Source organism: Orbicella faveolata, unplaced genomic scaffold (genome assembly GCF_042242905.1).
Source record: "Orbicella faveolata isolate gen_17 unplaced genomic scaffold, um_ofav_v1 contig_47, whole genome shotgun sequence".
Classification (NCBI taxonomy): domain Eukaryota; kingdom Metazoa; phylum Cnidaria; class Anthozoa; order Scleractinia; family Merulinidae; genus Orbicella; species Orbicella faveolata.
The window spans coordinates 7,612,563-7,629,189 of NW_028301577.1; the positions used below are offsets into that span (position 1 = coordinate 7,612,563).

General features: G+C 36.8%; 1 long non-coding RNA gene and 1 other non-coding gene across 2 annotated transcripts; one reads left to right on the forward strand and one right to left on the reverse strand.

The window, feature by feature from the left end:
* Positions 1 to 1,457: 1,457 nt before the first annotated feature.
* Positions 1,458 to 6,578, forward strand: LOC110047243 (uncharacterized). Its single transcript, XR_016204391.1, has 4 exons — positions 1,458 to 1,703; positions 2,464 to 2,553; positions 4,006 to 4,157; positions 5,817 to 6,578. It is a non-coding gene; the product is annotated as an uncharacterized LOC110047243 (long non-coding RNA).
* An 8,496-nt stretch (positions 6,579 to 15,074) lies between these two features.
* Positions 15,075 to 15,177, reverse strand: Trnaf-gaa (transfer RNA phenylalanine (anticodon GAA)). Its single transcript has one exon. It is a non-coding gene; the product is annotated as a tRNA-Phe (tRNA).
* Between the last annotated feature and the right edge of the window lie 1,450 nt (positions 15,178 to 16,627).

Here is a 16,627-nt window from a genome sequence, read left to right on the forward strand (position 1 = left end):
GGCCAGGTCTGTGGCATTTTGTCCTCGTCTTTTCGGCTTATTATCGGGTATTTCTTCTTTCGTGCTTTTTTTGTCCACCTTGAGGCCTATTACACTAATTAATAAAGTCATAGTCCACTTGAACAATATTTTGTTTGTCAGAGACGAGACTTAAAATTTCAACAAACCGTCCTTAATATTGACAGTTGTATGTGAGGAAGTCTCGAAGAGTCTGCCATCTCTTCCTCTGGAGCCATGATAATGTCAACTTCACTCCCTCTTTGTACAACCTCAACCCAAAGACCTTTTCCTCAGTCCTGGCTTGAATTTTATAAGTGGCTGCTCAATTTTTTACCATGACCGCTGTAGATTTACACAAGTGACCTGTGAAGGTTCTGAATACCTTCGGTATCCAGCCACACCCTCACTGCCACGCCTTCACTGCACGTGTGCACCATAGCCATCAACTGGGTAATAAAACTTGGTACCGGGCCACGCCCTGTCGACGGAGAGTCAGGAAAAAGTAGAAGATTCAGGGTGCCAAATTCAAACAATCTGCTGACTTACAATCAGTACTTCCAATCCATATTCGTTGTGAAAATCGCGCGGTTTAAAACGAAGGCTGGAAGTAGCAGAAACTGCTGAGATGTCCAGATTTTTCGACTGCAATAAGCAATCAAAGAGGAATTAAATTTTCGACCTAAAGAAAATCTTCCGAACTACTTCAATTTCATCCGAAATATCCTGGTGTTTTGGCTAAAATATGAGAGTATTGAGGAACTCGGAGAAGATTAAAAAAGATTTGTTCAATTCTCGGTTTTCACCAGTCATGTGATCAAAACTAAAAATCGTAACCATTCAATAAATAAATTCAAGAATCTGGAATATGATAGATGATTGCTATATAAACAACCTCGCCAAGAATCAGGTTTTTGCTGTTTTTCATTCGCCCGTTATTCGCAGAAGCGTGTCATCCAAATTTATAGAGCTTTGTATGGAGACGCCATGTTTGTGCCCTTCGGAGGGGCACAAACATGGCGACCGTAAAATAACAAAAACATCCGTCATTGAGTTTTGCTATTGAAACGAAAATTTTTACTCTAGTTCTCCGACACATTGAAATAAATGCTTCTTCTAGTGCAAGCACCGTTTATTTAACAAAAACTAAAGCGATAACTCGTCTTTTGACCTACGCGACAGTCTTTTCTGGCCGCCATTTTCATGTCACGCAACGCAAAAGCTTGGAGTGCTCTGTTACAAAAAGAAGAACTCTGTCGAGTTAAAACGTTGTCAAACGTCACGTTCCTACAGGGTCTTTTATCTGATGAAACTGAAACCTCAAAAGGAAGGATAATTTCTAATTATGGAATATGACTACGTCACATGAAAACCAAGAATAGTTGGAGTGAGACACTGAAGGACTCTGGTTAATTTGAATAACTGAGCATAAATTATAATTAATTCATTAATTCATGAATTTGTGGCGCTTTTTGCACGCGGAAAGAGAACGGAGCTAAATTTAAACTTTGTTCCTTAGTTTTTGCTGGAAATAATCGGTTAAATCAACGATGTTAGCCTCAAAATTTCGACTTTGCTACCCATAATATCTACGTTCAAGTATTGTAAACATTAATCAAAGTTTTACCTCAAGTGGAACCGGGCCGAGTGGCGCATGCAACTGTCGTCGAAGAGTTGTGTATGCGTTGAGAGCATTCTGTGAAGAGGTAATTAACTTACCTGTTATGCTTTATTAGTTTTATTTGGTGAATTCGCTTTTATATATGGATTGTTTCGTCTGTCTAATACTTTGAGCCGTTAAGTTAAACCCAGGAAAGTTGAACAAGCTTATAAAAACGTATTGATTATACGGAAATTAATAATTATTAATTTTATGCATTGAAGTTGCTTTCTGTGGTTAACTTGTTGACTGCTAAATCCCCTTATCATCGCCAGGACACTGAACTCTGGATAGAGCAGTCCGGGTTTGAACCCAGGCTGGGGTCATTGCGTTGCGTTCTTATAGGCATTACAGACACTTAACACTCACAATGCCTCAACCTCTCCTTCCAGGAATTTAAATGAGTACCAAATATAATGAACTGTTATGGCTACAACCTGACAGAAATACTGGGAGTAACAATCAATACGATGGACTAGCATCTCATTCAGGGTGGCCCAGTGAGGAGGGGGACAGGGGGGGTAAGGGGTAGAAGCAGTATTCTTAGCTACTCCATGCTACAGAAACTGGAGCCGAGTACCTGGTTTTAATATGATATCTTATTTTGTGTGCAAGTTTGCTTAACACCAGTAAAGTTAAAAACATGAGTAGCCTTCTCTACAAGAGGCAATGAAACAGCATCGCAATAAAGCTGTTGTTGGTAAATTCCAATTACAGGAAAGGTATCTGGTACTATCTCTGTGTGGCATTAAAGGCTTTATCATTCATTGTATGATCACTAACTTTATTTTTTTCTACCATCAAAGGTAAATATCACAAGATCACAATGACATCAAGCTGGAATAAGTATCAAAACCATGATATGGATGATAGAAAATGGTGTTCTAAAATCACAGGTTAGAGTCCTGTTTAATGAACATTCCTATATTTGTTAGGAAGCCACAATAACATAAGGCAACCTTGATTTGCACCTGGAAGACCTGACAAAACATTTTATCAGTTAAAAAGCTTTACAATGAGGTTGACATTGGATTGAGCTTTCTCAATCATCCATCCTCTTATCAAAGGAACAAATTCACAAGGTTGGACCTGCCCCGCTAAATCTCCTTTTTATGGTAACTTTTTATATTGAATGTGTTATTGAATAGAAACAACATCCAATGGTCTCCACTAGTTCTATTTTAATATATCCAGGGAGATTCTCATTGTAAAATAGGTCAACCTCCACCCCTTCCTTCTGCCTCTCTCGTAAGTCTCTCTCTTTTTAATTAGTAATCTCCCCAACCTCATCAAAAGGTATTGATAAGAACTACTCCTCCAGGTTGATTCAGACATTTGTTTGATACTCCTGGTGACACTTTTTTAAAAACAATTTTTTTAAGGTAAACTAGTGAGCAGCACTCTGCGGACTGCAGTTGCAAAACTTGTTTATCTTCTGACGCTTTTCGTCTAACTACCGTAGACTTCTTCAGGGAGTTTTACAAACATACATTTAAGGTCTGTATTTAAGCCATACAGGTGGCTATTTCGATGGCCACAAACCACAAAGGTTTGGCTAGATTTACGAAAGGGAACAGGCAAAGCTGTGAAATATTTACGCAAGGCTTGAAAGAGTTTTGGGGGCCACAGTTTATCAAGGAGGAATTAATGAGGTATGCTAGAAACATTTCTTCCTTCAAGTCTTTCTCTGAGACTAGGGATAGGTTTTGGAGGCGGCTACGAATTAGACGATATCCATTAGGATTTTTGCTACCACTGTTTTGCGAAATACGATACATCGACAGAAAGAAGTTGCTTTTTCAGAAATCTAAAAATAGATCCAGGTCACGAAGGACTATTGTCTTTAAGGCTACCTTAAACTGCAGTCACACGTGCATCAAGAATATAATCAACCAGATAATGCCAGATTTAGAGTGAACCATGTGTTACAAGAAAACGGTAACATTAGCTAATCTTTGTAAGTAAGCTAATTTTTGGGGGGCCACAGATTTAGCTAAAACCATGGCCCCCAAAACTCTTTCACGCCTTGCGTAAATATTTTACAGCTTCGCCTCTTCCCTTTCGTAAATCTGACCAAACCTTTGTGGTTTGTGGCCATCGAAATAGCTGCCAGTATGGCTTAAATACAGGCATTTAATGTATGTTAATGTAAAACTCCCTGAAAAAGTCTACAATAGTTAGACGAAATGCGTTGGAGAATAAACAAGTTTTACAACTGCAGTCCGTAGAGTGCTGCTCACTGGTTTACCTTTTAAAAAAATTGTATTAAAACAAATTGCATCATTTCTATCTCTCAGCTGGTAGTTTACATTTACAGTCTAGTTACAAAAGGTTCTTCCTCATTGCAGGATCTTGTGCCCATGCATTCTACTGTCTGTTCTGTATGCTTGTGGTCCTTTGTTACGATGAACTCATCCTGTAATAAATAAATGTTGAAGTCCGACTGTGACAGTATTCCAAACTTGTGGTGGATCATGACAGACCATCAGCAAGAACTGCTGTAAGTATTGCCACATTAAAATTCCTCTGTTGTGGTCCTCAGTTGAGTGTTGAAGGCTACCTAGTTTTCTAGCAAGATGCTTTGGTTTATTATTAAATGCATTCTGCAATTAATTTAAAAAAGTTTTCACAGTTTACTCAACCAATCAGAATACAAAGGAAAATCAATGCAACTTGGTCAGGTGATTTTGTTTCAGTGCGTTGTTCCAGTTTCACTTTTGTTTGTTTGTTTTTTTTTACTTTGCTGAAAACACTGTGATTGAAACGGTTTTTACTTGAATGAAAAGCTATGCTTATATCCCCCTCTCAGTAATCAGGACCTTTCTCTGTTTAATGATTTTAATCTATCAGTATCTTAGTTTAAAGAATTCAGTCTAAAGTTACTACAAAAAATGAGTCTAGACTCTTCAAGAGCGTTTACCCAGGCTTCGTTCTACACTATCAAATCGTAATTTACAAGTAAGCTTTTTGAACACAATAAGAACAATATAAAAGAATCAGGATATTTAAGACAATAGTTAACTGTTGCACTTGGACAGCTTATAGATATTCACTATTCAAGTTGCTTCATTGAGTATGATCTTTATCCAATGTTATGCGCTGTTTGCCTCATCTTCAAAGTTCTGTTTGCGACAATTCTTGATTTTTTCACCATCTGAGATGTTCGTCTTTGTACATGGCTCATTTGTTATCTTGCGAGAACAAGAACTTTGCTTAAATGGCAGGCTCTCAAGCAATATTAATAATCACGGTTTTCACTGCCATCTTGCCGGGCAGGTATAGCGGTCAGAAATTACAGCGTTTGTATGGGAATCCGATGGCAAATAACTCTTTTTATGAATCACAAATTTACCATACTAAGTAGCAGATTTTTTCACCACATTTGAAGGACCTAGCTGGGTTAGAAGACGCTCACTCAGTTAAATTTTAATTTCCCATACATTTGTCAATAATTTTTTCCCCACGAACCACATCTACCCAGCCAAATTTACAGACAAATGTATGGAAAATTAGAAAAACTAACAGAGCATCTTCTAGCCAAGCTACATCCTTCAAACTTGGTGAATACAATCTTGTAAATTCAATTTTCAAAAAAGTTTATTTGTCATCAGATTTGTCACCTCTTTGTATGGGAGATGAACAAAATTTTAAGGCGTGATTCGTTCCAAAACTATTTTTGCAAAACACAACATTCTGTATATTACATTGTTCACGATGAGCAAGCACACAATAAAGCGATCTGTCACATTCTCATTCCCAGTTTCCACGCTCTATGCTAGGAACGCCTGTAGACCATGACCCTCCTCATCCCCTCCCACCAATCCTCCTTTTGGCAACCAAGACAGAACGGCTTGCATTTTGTGACTTGGGCTTTCCTAAGGGAGCCCGAGTGCTAGTAATAACTCCAGAACAATTACTTATGTTACTTTAATCACATGATTACAATACAGGAAAGCTTTCAACCTGTACAGATGACTTAATTAGGTCATTCACAGGGAAGGTGAAAAAACAATAATCAGTAATTATTATGCTCAACAGTGTCCATAATTTGTCGTGGTCAACATGCAAAATCTGTCCTCCTTTGTCTCATAAACAGCCGGCCACCATATATCTGCATTCACTTTGTGAAACTAAAATGTGCTTTGTTCTCTTGTTGCAGGTATACATTGTGTCTCCCCCTAGGAGTCAGGAGTCTTTGGGTACAAAATCTTCCGTCACTCGTGGAAAATTGTGAGGAACTATACACAGCTGGCTTGGTTATACATGCATGGAAAGGCAAGATGATTGAAATGGTGTGGGACCACAGTCAGGACATCTCTAGAGCTTGGAAATCAAGAAAATGGTAAGGGTTAATTTGATATTAAAGGATAACTTTATTTTCAAACGAAAGTCTTTTCAATCATTGTACAATTGTTTATTAACCCATTGAGGCCTGTGCCAGCCGTAACCAGAGATGACAAGCGTTAGCGTTTGTTCCACTTATGACATCATCACCTTTCACCAAAATTGGCATCGTCTACACTTAAGTTCTGCAGGGGGGAAAAAATATTTCCAGTAATACACAGATCAAAGTGATTGGCTCAATGGAGCTTGAAATATGCACAAAAATAGTCAGAAATTTCCATGGTAGGAATTGCTCGTCTCATTGATACTTTCTTGAGAATTTTTAAACTGCAAGCAAGCCCAGTAGAAGATCAATCACTGCAGCAAAAAGATAAGAAAAGGTGAAAAAGGAAAGGCAACAAAAAAATTTAAAAACCTCAAAAGCCTAAAGACATAGGTCACTTTCTCATCCAAAACTCTCAAAATTTTGATTTCTGCACATGCCCGAGCAAAAAATGCCATAAAATGTGATGCTAGTGGAAAGAAAGGTATGCTGTCATGTTGCAAAATTATGTCTTTTTGAGTAGATTGCAGCTAATTTGGCTCATATCCGAGCTGAAAATGTCCAAAATGTCCAAAAATATCATTTTTGGGAAAAATCTCTGGAGTTAATGGGTTAATTAATCATGTGACCAAATTTTTCCAAAGATTAGTCATTTTGTGACAAATCAGGGAAATCCATCCAAAACAAGCTCAAAAACACCAGGAATTCTGGATTTTAGTTTTTTTTTGTTAATGAAGCATTGAAAAATATCTTCCACGCAAAGTGGTCCATCAATGTCATCTCGTAGTTTACAAGAGCATTTACAGCAAATCAGAAGCTTTAAAAACTGTTATCTTTAAATTGAAAAGGCTTTCGTTTTCAATTACCTATCAGTATGTGCCTGATATTTATGCCTGTTTCCATTGTTTGCTGGAAAATAAGGGCTGGACTGTGGACTTGACCATTGACTAATTTTTATTCAATTGTTTTAATAAGTAACAAAGTTACTAATTAGCTTAAGGTGCCTGGCAACAGATTCCAGCTCTTTCCATCATTTATTCTTTGAAAGATCAATACTGCCACTCTTTATCAAGTACTGTTACAATATTTTGTATCACACAAAGCACATTATCATTGGTGAGTAACAGTTATGGTCATCTTCTCAGCCTAAAACACCCTTAGTTTTAGCTGTAACTCTTTATACCTCTAAAACAAACTTGGTGGCCCCCATTTTTCATTAGCAAATTGTGATACACACATTTAACTTTTTGCAAAGTTTAAAGAAATTCTGTGGAGGCCGAGGGGGTTCTAAGCCATCTCAAATTTTCAAATATTTCCATGCAAACCATGGCCTCAACAAAAATAGACGTAATGCTCATTAAGTATTTTTGGCCTTTCCTAATACTTTACTTGAGAATCTGGATTTAATCAGAATAATGAGAGATTAACTATTACCTAGTTACCTGGTGAGACTTGGCAAACTATTTACCAGATGCTGGTGACCCAATTTTAACACCAAATTTGTTCTTAGATACACAAAATTTTTCTTGTTTTACATATTTGATAATCAGTTATGGTGTCTGGCATTCTAAATCCCTTTTTGAGAATATTTGTTGCAGTCTCCAGTGAGAGAAGTGGCCTGGTCTGAGTTCCATGCCTTCCATGTGTGGTCAGAACAGTACAATTTCTCCCAGCTGCTGAATTCTGATTAGTTATTCAAATTTCAGAGGCAACTGAGCCATATGCAAGGTTATGCGAGTTGTTTACCCAGGCGTAGTCAATCGATAAACCAGTCATTGATATTAATCGATAACAATCAATATCAATCAAGGACTGATATTGATTGCTTATAGTAATATTATTGATGAAAATCGATGAGGAAAAAAAGTTGTGAGTTATCGATTTCCGATAGTAACTGACAACGATTGATTCTTCGATTGTTATCAATTATTAGCAATTGTTCTCGGAAATCATTTTTGTTCTTTTACAATTTACTCTGATAAAATGTTTGACAAAATTGTCTATAATAGTTTTACTGAGTCAGTTTATCATAGCCTGCGTATCTTTTACAATCATTGACAAAATAACAAGAACAGAAACAACTGGCAGAAACATTTTGGGCTTTACATCTTTCTTTACTAGTTTACGACATCAGAAGAAGGTCAGCCCAGTCAGTAGCAGTGTAAAACCCTCCAGACTCATTGTAGTGTTGACATTAAGATGAAGCAAAGTAAACAACAGAGTCAGTTTTCTTGTGATTTCAATTGCGTGTATTAGGAAACAAATGTAAGAATAGATCTCAGAGTTATTAGGGCAAAAGGAAAATAAAATCTAGCAGCATGCTAAAGATCATAGGTGTATGGGCCGGGGGGGGGGGGGGTGGGGTGATGGATTACTGAGCTGCAAACTGTTGTCATGCAACCATCTCAAGAGTTAATGAACTTGATTATTTTTTTGTCACACAATACACATGACATGTCATGCTATACATGTCTCCATGCTTCTAATGGATTGTTCTCCCACTCAGATAAATTTTAACACTGAAACTTTTGATATATTGACAATTCACCTGTAGAGTGCAAAAAATCAGTTCACTTAAGTGTACAAATTATAAGAGTGAAGGCCTTTCAATAGCCTCTCTCACGCGCCTCTCTGACGCAGGTGAGATTTGAATTTTTGAATTGTCTTCTGAAAAGTATTTTTTGAAGAGTTTGTTCTGAGGCTCTTCTTTGAATTAAAGCTTTTTTCACCCCTGGTGGGTGGCAAAAAGTGAAGTGCATTTATTGAATGGTTTGAAGTGGGTGTACTCATCAAGAAATGATTTGTTTCTGAACCTTTTGCCTTAATAGCCTTTAGAAAACTCGCCTGTTTCAGAAATTTCAGCCGTGTTTTTTATTATGATTAAAATGGCATGTTTACTTGTTTATCATCTTTTTCTCCTTTTTTTCTCCTTTTTTTGTCAATGCTCATGTCTGTCTCGTGGGTTTGTAGGAAGTGTTTTCTGAATTTTCTCGAAGGATGAACCATACACTTAGAGTGCTTTGTCAAAATTAATTGCCGTGAGCATACAATCGCGTAGTGTATTGCGTGACATACGTTTATTGTTAACTTTTAAGTTAATTTTTAACTTTGTTAAGTAATTGAATAACAATTAGTAGATGGTCCACTCCAGAGTCCAGTTTGTTTTTTTCCAGCTGGCCGGTTTCCACACCATCGCTTGCGATCGCCAAAAGTTCTTCATTTTGGTCGTTCTAAACTTGAAAGAGTTAAGAGGGCTTTGCCCCACCTACCTTCGACACCGTCTAATCTGCATTTTGGTTTTGCACGTGGAGTCAAAAGCTTTAGAACATTTGCGCGTTCTATGCAAATTTAAGTCCACTGTAAACATGAAAACTATTTAATTGAAACATTTTTCCGACTTGAACGTTGTCGTTCGTTTTTCATTGACTCGAAGTGAATTAAAACCATTACAAAGTACAAATTAGTTTGTATTACTTTTGCTTAATTGTTTTGCTAGCTTCGCGTGTTTATAACAAATGAGGAAACGTTCAGTACTCTGTTGGGTTTAGAATAATACTAGATAAGTGTCTGGCGTAATTTTTTATTCTCTTCTGGGTATGCGTACTTCCATCAAATGTTCTTGCGATTGCTTATTTTATGTGGAAACCGGCCGAAAAAATGAAAAAATGAAAAAATGTTCCCTCTATATACTAAGACTTTTGGCGGGAAAATTTGGAAAAATTTGCACAGCGTTTCGCCTGACAACTTTTTGGGCAAAAAATTCAAAATGGCTCCCCTTGAAATTTCCCGCCAAAAAATCGTTTGAACATCACCTCGTGCAAAAAAATTGAAAGTATAACGCCAATTTTTCTTCCTTGTTAAAAAAAAAACGAAAAAGGTATTTTGACCTTGCTGCTTGTGGAAAATTTTTAACCGAATTAATCTCTCCGAAATATTTAAGTTTTTTCAACCTCTTGCACGAGATGATGTTTGGGATAAAAATCTTTACCTACGATGCTCGTTTGTAACACAGGACAAATCAAACCAAAAACGACAAGAAATTTAGCCGTCTAACCAATCTGTAACAACAGTTATGAAGTTTTGGAATAATACAGACAATTTCAACTGTTGTTTTGCTATTAACATCAAGAAATGTACCCGTCCTAAACAATCTGTAACAACAGTTATGAAGTTTTAGAATACAAACAATTTCAACAGTTGCTTTAGCCCAAGAACTCTGAAATACGACATTTGCTTCTGATCTTACTCTTTGCTGATTTCAGCTTTTATTTTAATGTCAACTATAACTTCAACAATTCAGAAATCAGCTCAACGTAATTTATTGTCTTAATTTTTTTTAAAAATTCGTTTAAAAAGCAATGTCATGTGTTACAACGAGCGCGGCAGTAAAAGATCTTCATCCACTTACAAGTAATCTTTTCTAAAACCAGCTTATCATAAACCCCAAATGCCTGGTTAAACTAACTAAAGCGATTAAATTCTGCAAGTTTAATCCCACCATTACTAAACTCGAACATTTAATTCAAATAAATACAAAAAATAGCAAAATAAAAGTTATACGGACCACAATAAAGTCAAAACAATTCCAAAAGCATACCTACGAAAACACGCATCAGAAACACTATGAAAGCAGTTGAAAATTGGGATTTCAACAAGTTTGTTCGTCACAAAACACGTTTTCTAATTGCATTATAATGTTGAAACAAATAAAACGGCTATCGTGAATGGAGTTTTTAAATCAGTTCAACCGTGAATTTATTGTTTTACTGACAGAATAGCAAAAGGAAAACCCAACAAACTTTCCGAACCGCGGCGTACGAACTGGAAACAAAACTTCTTTAAAATGATAGAAAATCAATTTGACAATGTTAAGCACAAGAAAGCAAACAGAATGTAGAATTACATTGATAAACAGAACAATTGTGAAGCAGAATTAATCATTGCACGTTTTGTTGATACAGAATAGCAATGTGAAAATAAACAAGATTTGAAAAAGAATATTGCTTAGCCAAACGATATAAAAACAGTGCAAACGGTTTTAAAATCAAGTTCTTCATATTAACTATGTATTGCACAAGAACGCAATCATAATTTCAAATTTTGAAGATAACCTGGAAAAATTGTGAAGCCGAATAGATAACAAAGGAAAATAGACAGGATTTGCAGAACGATATAAAAACAAACCTATTTTAAATCAAATAATTTCTAAATTCCTTATACTGGCTATGTATGGTACAAGAAAGCAAACATAATTTACATGTAAAATTTTGAAAATAAACAAGACAATTGTTAAGCCAAATTGTTCATTGCAGGTTTTTATTTTATTGCCAGTTTTGTTCACATAGAATGGAAAAGCGAAATCGAAAAAAAAAACTTTTTTTGCAAACGAAATGAAAACAGAATCGGATCGGAAAATAATTCCAAGTTCTTTATTCGGCTGTGTTTAGCAAAAGAAAGCAATCGTAATTGAAAATCATGAAGATAAACAAGACAATTGTGAAGCGGAGTTAGTCATCTCCAGGTTGCTACTTTAGACAATTTAAAAACCGAGCGAGTTTTGCTTAATTTTTTTTTGGCCTGAACGATTAGAAACCTGAAAATTTGGACATCAAAACAGACAATTGTAAAACGGATTGCAGGTTGCTTCTTCTTTCGAAAATCTAAAAAGTTATCGACACAGACAATATTTTGATGGTTTTTTTCTAAGTGTGATCCTGTGGTCCGTATAACTCGAAAACTGGAAATACTGATTTTATCTAGACCTCTTAGTCTTAATATTATCCGAGCCAGGCATTAAGGTTTTATAACAAGCACACAATACATGACAAGAGAACATAGGCATCTATAAAAATGAACATCTTTTGCCGCGTTGTAAAATCAAATTGTTTTTATCAATAAATGGTTGGAACCCCGGAGTAAAAGTAGTTCATAGTGTCCGAATCGTCTTGTTAAGGTCTGCAAATTTAAGAGCAGTTGTTGATCGCTGACGTTTGAAGTCAGGTCAAACGTTGTTTGTGAACTGTGTGCTACGTTTTGCTGTAGTATTTGTCAGCTGTTAAGTTTAACACTCGCATGATGTTTGTAGTCAGTTGTTGACAGGTTCGATTCGTTCGTTGGTTTCGTTGAGGTCGCAGAGAAATCTTTTGTCAGTAACGTGACTGTAATTGTTCCAAGTGAGGTCAGTGGATTCTGTAATGCATTGAGTAGAGCACCAGTCAGTACCATTATTTGTTAGTAGATGGTGTTCAGCAAAGTCATTTCGTATCGTGCGTTAGTGTTCGGTTAGTCAGTCAGAGTTCCACCAGAAAAAAAAGGGAATACAATGGCCCGTTATGATTTGAAGAAATCCGTTCTTTATATAAAAAAAGCCCGTGTTCTCTTGACTTGTCAACTACAATTATAGTAACGCATTAAGCACCGACTGTTTTGCAGACATGACGAAAGGAAAATAATCTTGAAACAACAACGCTAAATAATCGAAAAACGTTCTTCCAAAAGTTAAATAATCGAATAAAATATACCAAAATGTTCATATTTGACGTGGACAATTTATAGAATTGAATCAAGACAATTTATAATTTGCTCCGACCGAGATGAACTACTGTAAATTGAAATTATCAACAATTGGAAAAAACATTCAGTGATGGCAATCAAGTTCGAAATAATGTCGGATTAAGGTCTGCAAAAGAATGGGCAAATGGTGGCTGAAGTTGAAACCTTGAAAAACTAAAGCACTTTGTTTCATTTCCAAGTCTCTATGGCATTTTTATCTCCGTTCCAGACAATTAGTGTATACGATACGGTGATCCAAGAGTAATGTTCCTCTGAAAAATTAAAGTAATTTCTTCCTTTCCTCAGTCTCTAAATAAAGTAATTTTGATCCAGTACAGACGGTCAGTTTCCGATATGATGAACCACGAGTGATGTTCCATTGACAAATTAAAGTGTTTTCTTCCTTATCTCCGTCTCTTTTATCTGTTCCAGACAATCAGTGTGCGATTATTCCCTAACAAACTTAGACACTGTTCAACCACCATTTTTACTGAATAATTTGACAACTGAAAAGTTCTTATCTTTGAAGAATTTCTCCCTTATACAGTGATTTGATTTTGTCCTTCTCCAGCTTCGCTGCTCTTTTTTCCTCCATGCCAAATAAGCGTTCTTGACTTCCTAGAAACAGAAATGAAAAATTCAAGATTAGCAAACGCTGAAATTTTCAAAACAAGTGCATGTATAAGAGTTCAACGGGCCACCGTGTTACGTCTATTCATTGAGCGGCTATACCAAACTACACTTCATAAATACTTTTCGAAGGCCAAAAGTTGACAGTTCAGTTGTGGAACAAAATCAAACATTCCAAAAGAAAGGAAACTGAACAAAGGAACTTTAAACTCGGCTAAGCAATTACGAACTGTTACCGGCCAAAAATAACGCTAGACCTCAATTTAGAAATCCAAATGGTTTTGAAGCAAGACACTGAATTATTCGTGTGTGTTTCCAAACCTAAAGAACTGATTTGGTTCAGGCGCGTTTGACCAGTGAACGGTCTGAAATTTCAGGTTAACTGTAACGGAGCATTTTTTGGACAGAGTATCCGGCATTACTGTTTCAAGATGAAACTACTCTAAAAGCGAACAGCGAGTGCACGTGTTCAGTCGCTTGGGTAACAGTTTGGTACTCGTGTGGCTTTCTCAACAAAAAAGGGAATGTTTTCCAAAACCAGTGCTTACCTTCGGTTGCAATAAAATGAGGACTTCTTTCCAAGTGTTAGGTCCTCCCACCTTCAAGCATCTTCTTCCTTCAGGAGTAAACTTGGCCCTCAGACGGACGACACGTCTTCACTCGTCAACGAACCAATCTGAAATGTGTAAAACTCTACAATTACTATGAATATGGATTAGATACTCAGGCCAATCGCTGACAGACGCGGAACAGATCCGGCACGGGAATTTGTTTGCACGCTCTTTCTGTCAGCGAATCATAAACTGCCAAAAAAGAAAGAAGTCGTGCGCTATAAGAGTTTTTAATTAGCATTCCACGTTGGTTTTGCCTCATGTTGTTACTGATAAATTAATTTATTCTTAAAAGTTTTCTTCCCTTATTTTTGCTCGGTTTGGGACCAATCAGTGAAAAAAAATTCTCAAGAATCACCTTTTTACACGTAAGATTTACTCGTAAGCTGGGATCAAAACGAATACTGAAAAATTAAAGCGAAAGTTAAACCGATCTGAAACTACCAGTAATGAAATTGTATAATTCTAAAAGCAAATTTTGCTCATGCAAACCAGTTGAATTAAGTAGTTTTTCAACGCGAAGCAAAGGTATGCAAAAGAGTAATTTAAATTCCGTAGAAGATACCGGTCAATAAAAAAGCGATCAAGAAAAATAGATTCCGAGTTCTCCAAACAGAAGTCGAACCTGTCACCCGTCTTTTTCGGGCGCGCTATTATTAAAGCTACACGAGACTTGTTATAACTATGTAAATAAGTACTCTTTCAAAGTTTCATTTCCCCGTTTTTTCTTCGCGTTCATTTGAACTCAATTCTTATCCCACCCCATGGCAACTCGTTCCCAGGGACTCTCTTCTTCCTGCCCCCCTGGAGCGAGAGAGGAGCAAGAGAAAGAGGGAGCCTGGGAGCGAGATTGACGGTAAGGGATATTTTTCTGATTAATTTTAGGGGACAAGGGATATCTCTACCATTAAAGTAACTTTGACAGAAACGTTTAGGCAGCAATTAACAGTTATTGGACGACAAAGTAACGTGACTGGTCAGTGGCGAGCAGATCAATGAGGAATAAAGGAATAAAGTTTTGTGGTTGTTGTTGTTGTTGATTTGCCGAAGTCACTATGGCAAAGAATAGATATCAGTGACGTCACCTATTGTCAGTCAATATGCCAACCAGAAAGAACAAAACAGGATCAAGAGTTTGAACTGACTGATACTGGTGATTGTGATTTTTAAAAAAAACATCTTAACCAGCTTGTACCTATTGCAAAACAAAAAACAAAAAACCAAAGCGATAAAAAAATGCCGAGACCCGGGATTGTTCAGAACTCATGCGAGTTCTCCGGTTTTGAATCAGGGACCTTCAGATCTTCAGTCTGACGCTCTCCCAACTGAGCTATCTCGGCAATCGTGAGAGTGTTGAAAATAACAATACTAATCATAAAAGAAACAGATACACGGATAATTTAACTGTTAATTTACGTCAATTTCAGAAAATTTGACAAGGTTTCTTTAAGAGTATTTCTACAATGGAAAAGAGAAAAGTTTTACTTAAGTAAAAAGTACCGCAACAACAGCAACAAAAATGTAAAATTTATTGACTGTAAAATAAGCTTTATAACGGTTGATTTAGAAAAAAAAAATCTTTGCCGAGACCCGGGATTATTCAGAACTCATGCGAGTTCTCCGGATTTGAACCAGGGACCTTCAGATCTTCAGTCTGACGCTCTCCCAACTGAGCTATCTCGGCAACTGATGGTCAAATGGCCCAAAAAAATTGGCATGGATAAAATTAAAAGTCGAATAATTTAACAATTTTGGATAAGTTGAGCAAAATGTCGTCATTTGTCAGTCGGGCGAGCAGATTAATTATGGGCGAGGCAAATAATTGATCTGCGAGACACTGACAAATCACGATGTTTTGCGATAACCGAGTTTAATAATTGTTTTTTCATTCGATCACCAAGTTTGTTTTCATATTTAAACCACTCTCCGACAGCTCAAGGAAGCAATTCCTCCATTTTCACACGAGAGCGTGGTTACAATTACGCATTAGCAGAATTTTATTTGCACCAAAACGCATTTAGACGGGACTACGCATGAGCAGATAATTATTTGTAGCGTCACGTGGTGGGCTCTCGGCCAATGAAATACCGTAAACTGCCGTTTATAGCTCCCCCACCGCTTATAAGCTCCCTCCGGGTCATAGGTTCATCTACCTGTAAACCAAATAATACTTCCGGATATAAGGCCCTCTAGCTTTCCTTGTTTTGAATTCGTTTTATTATGATGTTTTTAAGCTTGATTACCAGTAAATGAAAAACATATTTTTATATAGGAGCTGGGCTGTGATCACGAGGCGTGTACGTTCGCCACAGAACTAGAGGGGCTCAGGAGGAGATCAAAACTGATTCAAACGGCCACTGCTGCATGTTGTAAAATATCATCACGACACGTTACAAAAATACAAATTACTACCATACAGCTGCCGAGATAGCTCAGTTGGGAGAGCGTCAGACTGAAGATCTGAAGGTCCCTGGTTCAAATCCGGAGAACTCGCATGAGTTCTGAATAATCCCGGGTCTCGGCACATTTTTTTTCTAATTCAACCGTTATCAAACTTACTTTCCAGTCAATAAATTTCAAATTTTTGTTCCTGTTGTTGAAATACTTTTTACCTGTAAAACTATCCTCTTTCCATTGTACAAATACTCTCAAAGAAACCACATGAAATTTTCTGAAACTGACGTAAATATGCAGTAACCTTGAACTGTTTTTGTATCTGTTTTCTTTAGTTGACGATTATTAGTGTGCTTGGTGTAATTTTCAGCTATTACATGGTTGCCGAGATAGCTC